Source organism: Globicephala melas, chromosome 2 (assembly GCF_963455315.2).
Source record: "Globicephala melas chromosome 2, mGloMel1.2, whole genome shotgun sequence".
Lineage (NCBI taxonomy): Eukaryota > Metazoa > Chordata > Mammalia > Artiodactyla > Delphinidae > Globicephala > Globicephala melas.
The window spans coordinates 103,662,593-103,675,639 of NC_083315.2; the positions used below are offsets into that span (position 1 = coordinate 103,662,593).

The window sequence follows — 13,047 nt, forward strand, 5'->3', positions numbered from 1 at the left end:
CTCTGTGCTTCTCTCATCACCCACTATTTATTACAAACCTTGAACTGCAGCAATTATTTTTTCACTTTCCCCCCCTCCTTCCATTTTCCTCCGCCTCAGTCTTTTCTTCTGTCCCTCTCTGAATCTGTGTCCCTTTCTCTGCCCTTCCTACCTTGACCTCAGTTTTCATCTCTTTCTGGAGACAGGTTCCCACGCACCACGACCAGGCCCAGAGTCATATTCTCCCTCAGACCACTGTCATTCTTCCTGTGGTTCCAGGCTTTCCTTAAGGGCATCTCCTCTCCCTCAGGGTACACCTTAGACGTGGGGAAAGGGAGAAGGCAAGCCCTTAAAGGCCCTGGCATTCCTGCGTGTGGAGGAGGGAAGGAGGAAGAGGGCGGATCGGGTGTAGGGTGGAGGTGGGGGGATAGTCAAAAGGAAGGACCTGGGTAGAGGCGAGGGCCGGGGGCCCGCGAGGAGAGGGGTTAGGGGAGACAGAGCAGGCAGTGGTGGCGGTGTGATTAGAGCGGAGATTGATGTGAAGGGGCGCCACAGACGGCAGAGAGAGTCAATAAAACGAGAGGATCACATTAGAGGCGACAGAAAGAGCTTTAAATTACAAGGCTGCTGCCACCGAGGGGGATGGGAGGAGGCAGGCCTGGAGCCAGGGGAGGGTGGAGAGTTCTGAGGGTGTAGTCATCCCCTAAGATGAATCATCTGGCTCCAAAATGGCCCTCAGCCTCCAGAGCTCCCTTGCTGCCCCTTCATTCCATCACCCTCCCTAATGCTTCCTTCCCTCACAGCGTGAGGCGAAAGGGAAAATGGAGAGAAAGCTATGGGGAAACGAGATTTTTGGGGGGTATTGCCCTCTTCCTCTGTCCAGACCCAGGTCCCTTGCTATTCCTCAAGGAGAGAAGGAAAGGATGGCAGTGCTACTTCTTTCAAAGCTCAGCTAGGGACTTGTTGCCCCATCAACATAATCCCTGAACTGAGATATTCTTCCATGGGAGGTGGGCAGAAAAGCACCCTGTAAGTAGCTGGACAAGAATTCCTACTTCTTGAAATGTACCGTACTTAGAACAGGAAGACGCCAGGGAACCAGGAGGCTTCAGGACAGACAGTAGGACCCAGAGAGCTACAAAGAAAGACGTTATGAGAGGGACAGAAAGGCTTGGATGTGAAGTGGAAAGCTGCAAAGGCGGGCTCTGAGACCGCAAAAGACAACACTCTGAGACTTCAGAACCCGAGAATTACAGGAGCCAAAGGAGCAAGGGCAAAGGAAGGACCAAAGAAGTGAGGCCTGAGCAAAGGAAGAATGTGCCCCTCACCGAGGAGGCGCCAGGCCGTGGGGCCTGTAGAACTGGAGGCAAAGCTGGCCAGGGGCACTTCCTCTGGAGCTGGAGCCCCAGCAAGACCAGGACTCCCCTGGGCTGGAGCCCCCTCCCACCTCTGGCAGAGCTGGAGTGGAAAAGTGACACGACTGCCCCCTAGTGGTTATGGAGGGACCATCACCGAGGAGAGGACAGGCCTGCAGGGACAGACTGGCTTTCTCCTCCCAACTCCCCTCCTTAAAATAAAAAACAAAAACCCCTCTCCTTTCTTTTCTTCAAACCCCAGAAAGTCGGCCAGAGGGCACTGGCACATTTGCTTACAATTTGCATACAGTGATTTCCAAGTCCCAGCCCTCCAGACATTTTTGCCTTTCACTTTTCCAATTGTTCCATCTATCCTCTTTCCTTGGAGCCCATTTTAGGGACCTTTTCTTTCTTCTCTCTGAAATCCCTGCCTCCAGCCTGCCCTCTTCCACACTAACTTTGCCCTGCCCTTCTCCCCTTTCGGTTTCAACCTGTTGCTTTTAAGAGGCAGCCACAGAGGGGAGGGGAAGAGAAGCAGGAAAGATGGAGTGTGTGTGCCCACATTAGGGGGAATCAGTCGGCACCAACAGCAAATAAACTCTAACCAGGTGAGATTTCTTTTCTAAGGCAGTGGAAGAACATGGGCTATGGATTCACTTAGACCCAGGTTCAGTCCTGGCTCCCCGCCACTCACCAGCTGTGCAGCCTTGGTAAGTTACTTATCCACTCTGTTTTCTCACCTGGAAACTCCCTGGCCCTCACTCCCAAGTGCTCTTACAGGACAAGGGTTTACAGCTGGCTTTGTGCTGTTATCTGAGCCTGGGTCTCTCCAGTACACCTACAAGATCACATAGCTGCCACCGCTGTCCTTACCCAGCTGTTGTGAAGACTAGTACAGGTAACATGTGAAAAGGGCCCATACTGGTGTCTATCAGGTCAGTTTCTTTCCTTCTCTCTGGCTCTCCACCCTCGCCACCCCAAGAGGGGAGCAAGGTATGTGCAGCTAGGCTGACGCTTTCCTTCTGTCTTGCCTCTTCTTGACCTGGACTCATCCTCTCATCTCTGCCCTTTTCGACTGAGGGCAGATTCTTTGGCGGGCAGGATTTAAATCTAGTCTGCCCAGCAGCAGACTTCATTTCTCACCAGGCCCTCTTGATTGCTGCGTCTAGAGACATCCCATTATCCCAAACCAGAGACTGGAAGCTTTGCCCAGGCTCACACTTGCATCAGAACTATTATGGCCTCTCCTTGCATTAAAACTATCACTTTCTCTGTCTCTAAAGCTTACCTTCTGTATTTAAAAAGAAAACAAAAAAAGGTACTCCTATTCCTCCATTTTAATTCTACCTATCTCTCCTAGACATCTCCCTGGCACCCCAATACTTGGGGAGTGTTTACTTTGTGCAAGAGAATTTTTGTCCTAAAGAGAGAAAATAAGAATGGCAGGAAATGAGACAGGCAGGAAAAGGAGTATCATAGAGGGTAAAGAAAGACAGCCAAGGCAGAGAAGAGGATGGAGGAAGAAGGGAGGGAGAGGGAGGGAAGGAGCGGGGAGCTGGATCTCGATCTGTACATGTAAATACCGAATCTTGGAGAATCTTGAATCTCGTTGAGGGCTCCCAGTTTTGGCAGCAGATTGGGCAGGTGGCCTGTCCCCAGTGAGAGGGATGGAGCAAGCGAGATGCTTAAGGTGGGTGGGGGGGGAACTGGGTGGGGTGTGAGGAGAAAGGAGAGGCTGAGAGGAAGAAGATGGGGGTGGGAGGGAGTAGACAGGGCTAAAAGGGAAGCTGTGCATTAAAACCACAACCAGAGAACATCCATCCACGTTTGTGTGGCTTTGTTGAGATGTGCTGCAGTATGTCTGCTGCTGGAGGAGAGGATGTTGTGGAGAGGAGTGGAGCCTCTTGCCAGTGCATCTCCCTCAATGATGCCACAAGTGTTAGGACAGCAGTGTGGAGCTGTGTGATCTTGTAGGTGCACTGGAGAGACCCAGGCTTAGATAACCACGCAAAGCCAGCTCTGAACCCTTCTTCTGTATGAGCACTCCAGAGCCAGGGGACAGGGAGCTGTGCCCTTGAACTTAGATTCAGGATCCTATCTGATCCTGGCATGGGGGACCTCTGCGGAAGACCTTTGATCTCCCTGAGCTTGAAAAGAATTACGTGCGATTCTTCTAGAATTACTTGGAAGGATACCATTGTAAGTGTCTGTGTATATACATAAATCCTGGTTCTCTGATTCTGCATGAACCCTTGTGATGGTAATGACTCTGTTTAAATACTATTAAAACAACAACAACAACTAATAATAATAATAATAATAGTATCTTTAAATGTTTACCTTGTGTCAGGCACTGTGCTGAGCCCTCTGGAAGCATCACATCACTGAATCCTCCACTACAGTCTGATAAAATACATACAGCTACTCATTCCCATTTTACAAACATAGAAAGAGTTAGATGGGTTATGTAATTTTTAAGGTCTAACACTTGGAAAATAGAGTTGAGATTGGCCTCAGGTAGCCTGACCCCAGTGCTCTGCTCTCAAGTTAATTTGTAAGCTTCTGAGCTCTGGCTGGTAAGCATTCTGAATGAGATCCTTGAGTCTGAGTGTGTTACTCTGCTCTTATGTGTGTTGCTTTGAGCATATGTGCTGTCATGCTCTCCTTTGAGCTTGAAAGTGTTAGATGGCCTTCTCCCAGTTAGTGTTAAGATGGGCCAGAACAGGCCACTGCTTTGTGCGACTCCAGGGGGCGCTATTCGCATTGCAGTCTATGCACGGGCCCTGGCCATTCTGTGTGTGTGTGCGCGCGCGTGCGCGCGCGCGTGTGTGTGTGTCTCTCTCTCTCTCTCTCTCTCTCTCTCTCTCTCTCTGCTGGGGGCGGGGTTGTGGTGGGTATCAGATTTCTGATAACCTCTCTGAAAGTTGGAAGTCTACACATGTGTATTCTTAATAGCATATGAACTTAAGAAAAAACGGTATGGTATTATTTTAAAACATAGCCTTTAAGGTCAGACACCTGGAATCAAATTCTAGTTCTATTCCCTATGATGTAAATGTCCTCGGGTGGGTTGCTTAAAGCTTGTTGCTTCATAAGTAGAATGGGGAATAGTTCCTCCTGGAGTTGTGCCCGTTGAGACGATCATTACTGAGACTGGCACTTTGCATGTGATCAATAAATGGAAACGATAATTGCGCGTCCACGTGTCTTATTCCCCGAGTTCGGGTGTACGTGTATGTTTATTGCTTTTTATTGTGTGTGTGGCTGAGGGCCTGGGTGTAGCCCTGTCCCGGCACCTCTTCGGGGTTAGTGAAGGGTCTCCCCGAGGCTCTCGGTTACACCCGCGTGGGCCCTGGGCTTCGCGTTCAGCGAGAAGTGGTGTCCTGTGCGGGTGTGCTGCCACGTGCCTGGCGTGCCTGTTTGTGCTCGGTGGCCCGGCTGGCGCGGGCGTGTTTGGGGTGGTGGTAATTACTGGGATGGCCCAGCCCTAATGAGTGTGATCTCGTTACACTCTCACCGCCTCTAATGGAGCTAACCTCATTTCACAGCCGTTAGAGATGGAGATGAGGCCCCGCCCCCGGCCCCGCCAGCTGCAGCTCCCGCACCCCGGCCACGTCCTTTCCCTCCGGCTCGCCATTTCCCCGTGCCACCGCTCCTCTCCCTCCCGGTCCTCTGCTCCTCCTTCCAGGCTTCCCTCTCCCGTTCCCCATTGTTCTCTTCCCTTCCCGTCTTTCCGCGCCTCTCTCCCCTGCCCTCCTCTTCCCTCGTCCCCCGTCCCTCCTCTCCTCCATTCCTGGCTTCCTCTCTCCTTTCCTCATCCCCCTCCCTCTTTTTTCCCCGGGTCCGTCTGTCCTCCGCGCCCTCTTCTCCGCGCCCCTCCCCCGCCCTTCCCTGCTGCTGGCCCTCCCCTCCCCCACGGTGCCCCGTCTGGCCAAAGGACAAATCTCAAGGGGAAACCAGCAAAGACAAACAAGGTGCAGTGACTTCATTATCGTCGTTAATTTGCCACTTCAGTTCCTCCCACAAGGGTCAAAGCCGGCACGGCTTGAACTCAGGACTGACGCGGAGGCTGAGCCGGCCGCCTGCCTTTTCCGCCTTAAGCCTCTTCCACAACCGCTCGGCCTCCCTCCTCCTCTCGGCCGTCATTTCTCTGCAGGGGGTCAGGCTCCGGGTTTTTTCTCTTCCGTTTCTTAGTCCTCGCAGCCTCAGCCTACCGCCTTCCTTCCTTTTTCATTTAAACCGTGGCCTTCTCTCCACCTCTCTCCCGGCTCCAAGTCACATGGTTTTTACCTTTGACTCCCTCTTTCTCGTCCTATTCAGCCTGCTTCCGCTTTTCCCACTCCTCCCTGCCCCGTCCATCCTGAACCAGTATCTTGGTCTTCCCTCTTCCTAACCTCAAGCACACTCCTTTCCCTAAATCACCGGGATTTATCTCTAGGTTTTGAAAACCACATAGCCTGATGAAGCTGGGGATGGGAGGAAGGAGCAGTTTGTGGTCCAAGCAGGAAAAGTGGTACAGAACGTGGAAATGGCTGGATAGAAAGGAAGACAACTGTGATGGGGGGGGGGGGCGTGACAGGCACACGAGTCAAAGCAAGCAGCAGAATCTAGACTCAGACACTTGAGACTCAAGACACACTGGGCCCCAGAGAAACAACCTTGCCAAGACCAGAGAAAAAGGAGGGTGGGCCAGAGGGCCTTGGGCTTGAGACTGGGGGCTGGGGTGGGGTAGGGGTGCATCACCCACAAAACAAGGAGTGAAAAATCTGAGGATGGAAATGGCGTTTACCCCATCAGTTCCTCAGAGAAACACAACCTAACACTCCTGTCCCACCCTCTGCCCTCCTTCACTGAGAAGCCAAATGATTGGCAACTGACTCTTGACCTTTAGCCCAATGCCAGCCCCAAAGGGAGAGGCTGAGGGTAGTTGGCTGTAACTGGAGGAGGCACCAGGGAAATGTCCACACGTGAAGTAAACGTTTCTTCACCCACCCCTGTCCCACCTACTGTGCACATCAAAATGCCACAGAGGACCAGACACAGCATATGAATGCCCTCTTCTCTCCACAGAGAGTGCTTGCTACTTATGGCCCTCTAATTTCACAGGCCCCTGTGCCAACACTGTACCACTGGGTGGCCCTGCTGTGATTCCAAGGCTGGAACCCTGGCTTCAGTGTAATACCATATTCCTGCCCCAATACAGAGGCAGCTCCTGTTCTCTCATTTGACTTTGAAAGAGAGATTTTGAGGGGTGCCGAGCTGTCTTGGGAGGGATTAGGAAAAGGTGTCTTCTTCCAGGTGCACGGCAGTGGTACAGCTTGGTGACAGGAGAGCAGGTGGATCTCAGCCCTGTTACCCCTTAACTGGGCACCCTAGACAACTGGACACAGAGGCCCTGGTCTGCACGAGTGCTTATAAGAGGGGGATACTGAGAGCCAATGGGATTACCTCAGGGTGCTGAAAGGCACCTCTAAATCCTTCACCCTGTCTCACCAGCCTGGCGGGGGGGAGGACGGGTGGGCAGGCAGTCCCCTGGGGCTTTCCACAGTGAGGCAAGGGGCTCTAGAAAAGTGAGGGGTGGGATGACTGAGAAGCCAGAGAAGAAAGATGGAAAAATCAATGAAATGAGTTTCTAACAGTGAGGTAAAGGACCGCCGTGTCGACAGCCTGTCGCCTGCTGCAAAATATGTGCTGCCCAAGTCCATGGCGGTGGCTGACAGTGCATCCAGCCGCCGCTGTCCTCCCTGCAGGCCCCCGCCCACTGGCCCCTTCTCCAGCTGCCCTGGCCTTTCTTATTATAGCTAGACTCTCCCCCAGGGCTCCCAGCTCGCTTCCTCTCATCCCGAGCTTCTTTCCTAGATTCCTTTGATCCATTTGCCACAGGAACAGGTTAAGTTATAATTCCTGATTGGGTGCATCTTTCTCCTCTATGGCTTCCGTGTTTAGACTCCCCGCCCTTCAGACCTCAGAGCTGTGATGAGCTCCGCATCTCCTGCCTCTCCCTCTTTTACTTTATGTCTCTCGACTCCAGCAACGCATTGCGTAGTCAGATGTCAAGGCCATCCCTCACAGGGTTTCTTACATCCAAGTCTGTGCCTCTTTCTGCCTTTTGGCCCACTTGGCCAATGCTGACTTCCTTGTAAGTGTCTGGATTTGGACAGGGTGTTTAGGATGGGCCTGGAATTGATTTATGAACTCTTTGTGATCAGCACGTGCGTGTGTGTGTGTGTGTGTGTGTGTGTGTGTGTGTGTACTTAATTTATATATGGCAGATTCAATTGTGGTTTCACGATTGGGAATGGGGTGGGGTAAGGATGCTACTTCCAATTCAAAATCTCCGACTCTATCTTTAGAAACAACTCTCAACCTTTTCTGGAAACCACCTCCTTTCTCTAGCCTCCTCCATATCTTCCTTCTGGGCGCCTAAGACTGTTCATTCATGTTTTCCTCCCATTATCTCTGCAAAGACTCCCCAGATCAGCCCCTAGAGTCAGCCCTGGATGCTTCCAAGTGGGCCCCTAACCCAGTCTCTCCTCTCTCTGCCTCAGATCTCACAGTTGCTCCCCTCCAGCCTTTTCCTTCAGTGTCTGCTTTCCCAGCTTGCCCATTTATGCAGACTTAGGCCTGAGGGGCAGGGTGAAAGGAAGGTGGGCAAGTCTTTTCTTTAGCCTCTCCCTATTAATTTGACCTCTTGATCAATAGATATTAAGCATCCTCTGTGTGACAGACATTGTGCTAGGTCCTGGAAAACGATGGGAAACTAGACAGATGCAGCCCCTGCTCATATGGCCATCAGGACTCACCCTGGATCTCTCACCCGACAGCTTCTCTCAGAGTCCCCCTTTTTTTTCCCCTCCCTCCACAGCCAAGTTCCACCATGCCCTCTGGCATTTCAGAATCCTTCCCTATTCTGTATCCCTGCTTCACACAGCTCTCACACAGCTCCTATCCCCTCTAATCTGCATTTCCACCTTCCGGCTCCATTCCTAAACCCAAAGCAAGGTTCATCTTACATTTTCAGGGACTCCCCTCCCTGCTCACAGAGCCCTTCTCCTTTCACATTCTGTAAATGCCATTTCCAGCTCTCTTCCTTCTTTCCTGCTTTTCAGTCCCACCATCCTGTCCTCAATGCCCCTGTCTCCTGAGGTCCCTTTCCCTTGCTCCTGCAGGCTCTAGTGAACCTCAGGTGCTCACAAACAAGACTTCATTTGGAGCTAAGAACAGCTCCAGGGCGGCAAGGTCAAGCTACCAGATGCAGGAATCCTACAGATTTGACTCTGGCCCCGGCCCCATATGTGTGCAGCTCCCCAGCAAAGCAGCAAGTTGCTCCTCTATGGGTCTTAAGGTAACACCGGCTGCTCTGACATCATGGAGGGAGGACCCCTGTCAGGTTGCCAAGGCAACACCAGCAGTTTATGACGTCAGAGGCTGGAGGTCTTTGGTGCTCAGGGGGCTAGAAAGATTCCAGTTCCTATCAGCTAAAGTAAATGGGAATTCTACTTTTTCATGTCTTTGCTCACGTTGCCCTGGCTTGGGGTTGAAAAGCAAAGGCCTCCGGGGGGGGGGGGTAGTGAGGGATTTGGCCAATGGAATGAGCCAAATCTCTCCTTCTCTTCACCAGATATCTCTGCGCTCTCTCGCTTCTCCTTTGGCATCTCCCTCTTTTGGGGCTTTGCCCAGTGGTATTTCTGCTCTGCCTTTTTTCCAAATCGCCCCTCCTGCTGTGCTCTCTTTGCATCCATCATGCTGTGTCCTTCTCACACCAGAGGCATTTGTTTCCTTTGATATCTCATCTCTCCTCTCTCCCCCTACCAAGCTCTGTGCAGCTCTGATCTGCTTCAGCACTCCTCCCTTTGCCTTCCATGTCCCTTCTTTGTACCATACTCTTTTCCCACCTCATCTTATTCTTCCATTCCTCCTTTCCCCCATTTTACCACTGTATTTATTTAGTTCATATTGCTTTTTCTGATGACCTTCCTCTTGAGGAATAATCTATCCTTTCTCTCCCTCTCTCCTTCTGTATCACTATTAATTCATGTTTTATTTCATTCTCCCAATTTTTCATTAATCACCCCTTGGTTCCTCCCCTGCCCCCCCATTCCACATGTATTTTCATCCCGTCCTTTGCGCGTTCCTCACGTCATGCATTTCTCTACCCCATGCATTTATTGCACCCGGCCTCCCCTTCCTTTCTGTCACTCTATTCACCTCTGAAATTTTCCATTTTCTGCCCATATCTACCTCCTCCTTTTACCCTTCAAGCTCCTGAAGTCTGGAAAAACAATAATGGGCGTAAAACAAGGTAAACTCTCCAGACTCTTTATCCACCTTTCCCATTCTTCAGGCTGAATGAACCTGGCCCCTTGCATAAGATATCAATCGCTTCCGTCACACTAATGAAAACTGCCTCGTAAAGAATCATGCTGAATCCAAATATGATAAAGAGTGAGGACCCAGGAAAAAGATGAATTAGAAGGTAGAGAAAGAGCCACAGATGTCTAGAATGAACTGAAAGATAAGGGGCAACCAAGCAGGGTGGAGCTTAGAATCCCAGAGAACGTCCCTTTACAAAATCAAAGTTGGCAGTGAATGAACATAATGGCCCTGACTGATGAAGGGGTTCTATGCCCCTGGAAGTCCAGTAAGTTGATTTCTTGGCCTGTTTATGTGCTTTCACAAACCATACTTCCCAACTCCCCCAGCCCCTTTGCTCTCTGGTACATTCGCTGCTGCAGTTAAAATGCTGGGTGAGAAGGTAAGGAATACAAGAAACTTAGGGTGACCAAGGATAAACGGTAGGAGGAGTGCAGATTGTGGGAACAAGGGTGAAGAAGAGGCAAAGGAGATCATGGGAGACAGGGATGGGGAAAAAAGGGGGTGAAACAAAATGGGGAAATGAAATGATATATAATGGTAAAGTGAGGGAAGGGAGGAAAACCAAGTCAGAAAGGAAAAGGTTTGTGGTGGGAAGCTCCTGGAGAGGCAGATGACACACAGGAGACCAGAGGTGAGGTCCTGATGGGGGACACAGGCACATGGCAAAGGGGACAGTCAACAATGCTAGGAAGTTCCAAAGCTCCCTGGGTGAAGATGGAAGAGGAGGCCATCCTGGCCATGCTGAAAGGGCACTCGAATCCTTGGGGGAGACACATCTGCTCCATCCCTCCACTCTTCCAGGCCTCTGACCAGTGACTACCACAAACATCAGTCATGACTGATAAGCAAACTCCAAAGCGGCCTGAAAAGGCCAGAGATATCCATTCAGACCCTGAAGGAAAGGGCATGGAGTCCTAGGTGGGTAGAACAGTCAGGCAGCCAAGGTGTAACACACAGTGACAGGGACACACAGGGAAAGGATCACCCGGGTAGGAGGTCACATCCGGAGATAGTGACACACAGACAGACTCGGAGATGGATGGGTGGGGAGAATGAATGAGGTGTAGAATGTCAAAATCCAGAGGTAGGGACACATAGACAGAGACCAGCGGGGCAACAGGAGCAGCAAAACGCGTGGTCGAGTTCTCGTTGATAGGGCTATTCAGAGAGAGGGACAGACAAGAGCAGATGGAGAGCTGGGGGCCAGGAGAGACACACTTCACCTTGAATAGGAGTAGAGGCCTCCCCTCACCTACTACTCACACCTTTCCAAAACAAAACAAAACAAACAAAACCCAACCCCCCCAAACCAACAAACAACTCAACTTCTGGCAAAACCTAAGATCGAAGATTAAGGGTATCCACGTCCTCTCCCACCCTCCCACCCCCCCAGCGCGCTTGCCCATCCATCTGCCTGCCTGCTAGCCGCCGTTCCTCCCCCATCCTGCGGCCGGCGGGGGGCCACCGAGACCCAGGCGCCTCCAGACTGACAGCTCCGAGCCCCCGCACTCCCCGGCCTCCCCTTCCCTCCGGGACCCCCGCTCCCTGCACAGCTCGGCGCGGCCCGTCTAGGCTCTCGTTACCCTCCATCTGTCCGGCTGGCTCCTGGTCCAGCCTCGAAACCTTTCCCTTCCCCGTCTCTACCTCCACCCCGGCATCTCTCTCTTCGCCCCATTCTCGCTCGCAGGCCCTCTCCTTCCCTCCCATACCCCTGTCCCTCCTTCTCCTCAGGCTCTCGGTGTGTCCGTCTGTCCGTCCGGGTCCCCTCCCCCAGTCCCTTCCCGTCCCTCTCCGTGCCCTCCAGCGGCAGTCTCCGAGCGCCTCCTCTCCCCTCCGTCTCAAGCTTCCAAAGAGCAAGGAAGGGAAGAAGAGAGAGGGAGAGGAGAAAAAAAACCAACCCAGCAGCATCGGAAATCGATGCACTTACACCTCAGCTGGAAGCAGGGACGGGAGTCGAACCGCGGCCGCCCAGCAGCGCGAGGCGGGGAGGGGAGGGGGTGGCTCTTGGAAGGGACTTCTCCGATGTGTTGATTCCTTTTTTTCCCCTCCTCCTCCCTCCCTCCAGCGCTCACTCCGGGGCGTCGGGGACGGAGATGGAAAAAATAAATAAATAAATTCACGGCGGTGAGGGAAGTGAAGGAAAATAATCAATGCTATTTGGCTGCGGCTGAAGTGTTTTCCCGGCTTCGTGAGGGGGTTTCCATTGATTCACCCTGGGCACTCGCTCGCTCCCTGCCTCCTCCTCCTCCTCCTCGCCCTCCTCCTCCTCCTCCTCCTCGCCCTCCTCCTCCTCCTCCTCCTCCTCGCCCTCACTCCTCCGCCTCATTCACTGGCTGGAGCCGAGGCGTCCCACACAATGGAATAATCAATACCCAGGCGCCCGGGGCGGCCCCACTGAGCAGGTGCAGCGGCCCGCCCGCCGCGGAGTATGCCGGGAGTTGTAGTCCGCCCGCCCCCGCCCCGGCCCCCCGTTTCTAGAGCTTGTGTCCGCCTGCTTGGCTGGACTGTGGGCGGGACCCGAGGCCCGAGGACAGGCGGACAGCGGTCCCGGCCACCTGCTTGACTGTGGGGCCAGGTCCAAGCCGGTGCCTGCAAAGAGGGCAGGCTCCTTTAAACACTTTCCTGTCTTCTCCTCCTCTTCCTTCTGCCTGCAGAAATCGCACACGTGTTTTGTAATTTTGTTTTAAATCAGCTCTAGAGCAAGTCCTGGCTTCTGCCAGCTTCCCGGAGCCACTCGAGGCCTATCTCTCTTTCTTCACTCCCTTCTTCTTGCTTTATTAGTTCCTGTCCCTTCCAATTGGGCACTAGAACCTTATCTTCCACAGCAATTAGTCTTGGTCCCTGGGAGCTTCTGTCTCCTCCACGTGGTCACAGAGTCCCCAGAGTTGGGTGGGGGGAGCGGAGGTTCTGGCTCCCCATCCTCATCTTCAGTTTATCAGCTCCTATAAGCTCTCCTATATTCTAATAACAATAGCTGCTAAAATTAATTGACCGCATAGGGACAGTTCCAAGCACTTTTACATATATTAACTTATTTAATCCTCACAACTAGTCTCATTTTACAGTTGAGGAAACCAGGGCACAAACAAGTTAATTAACTGGCCCAAGGTCACACGGCCAATAAGTGACCTCTCCAGGATTCAAATCCTGATAGTCTGACTGCAGACCTCACACTAGCTGCTATAGCCTACTTCTCTTAAAAGAAAAAAATCCTGGAGTTCACAGGAAAAAAGGAAGGAGAAAGAAACTAACATTTTGAATCTCTGTGATGTGACAGTTTGTCACTGAATTCCTCACACTTAACTGTGAGACAGTCCACATTTTACCAAAGAGAAAA

General features: G+C 52.1%; 1 protein-coding gene across 9 annotated transcripts in view; it reads right to left on the bottom strand.

Annotated features, from left to right (window-relative positions):
• ZFHX2 (zinc finger homeobox 2) overlaps nucleotides 1-11,950 on the bottom strand; it is a 28,666-nt gene extending 16,716 nt beyond the window's left edge. For 4 of the 9 annotated variants that reach the window (XM_060294625.1, XM_060294621.1, XM_060294624.1 and 1 more), the window contains exon 1: nucleotides 152-5,056. The gene's annotated coding sequence lies outside the window, so the exon portion shown is untranslated. Of the gene's footprint in view, nucleotides 1-151; nucleotides 5,057-11,637 lie in introns of those variants that run through there. The other 5 variants (XM_060294629.1, XM_060294627.1, XM_060294626.1 and 2 more) reach the window with 4 other exon arrangements.
• Nucleotides 11,951-13,047: the final 1,097 nt, after the last annotated feature.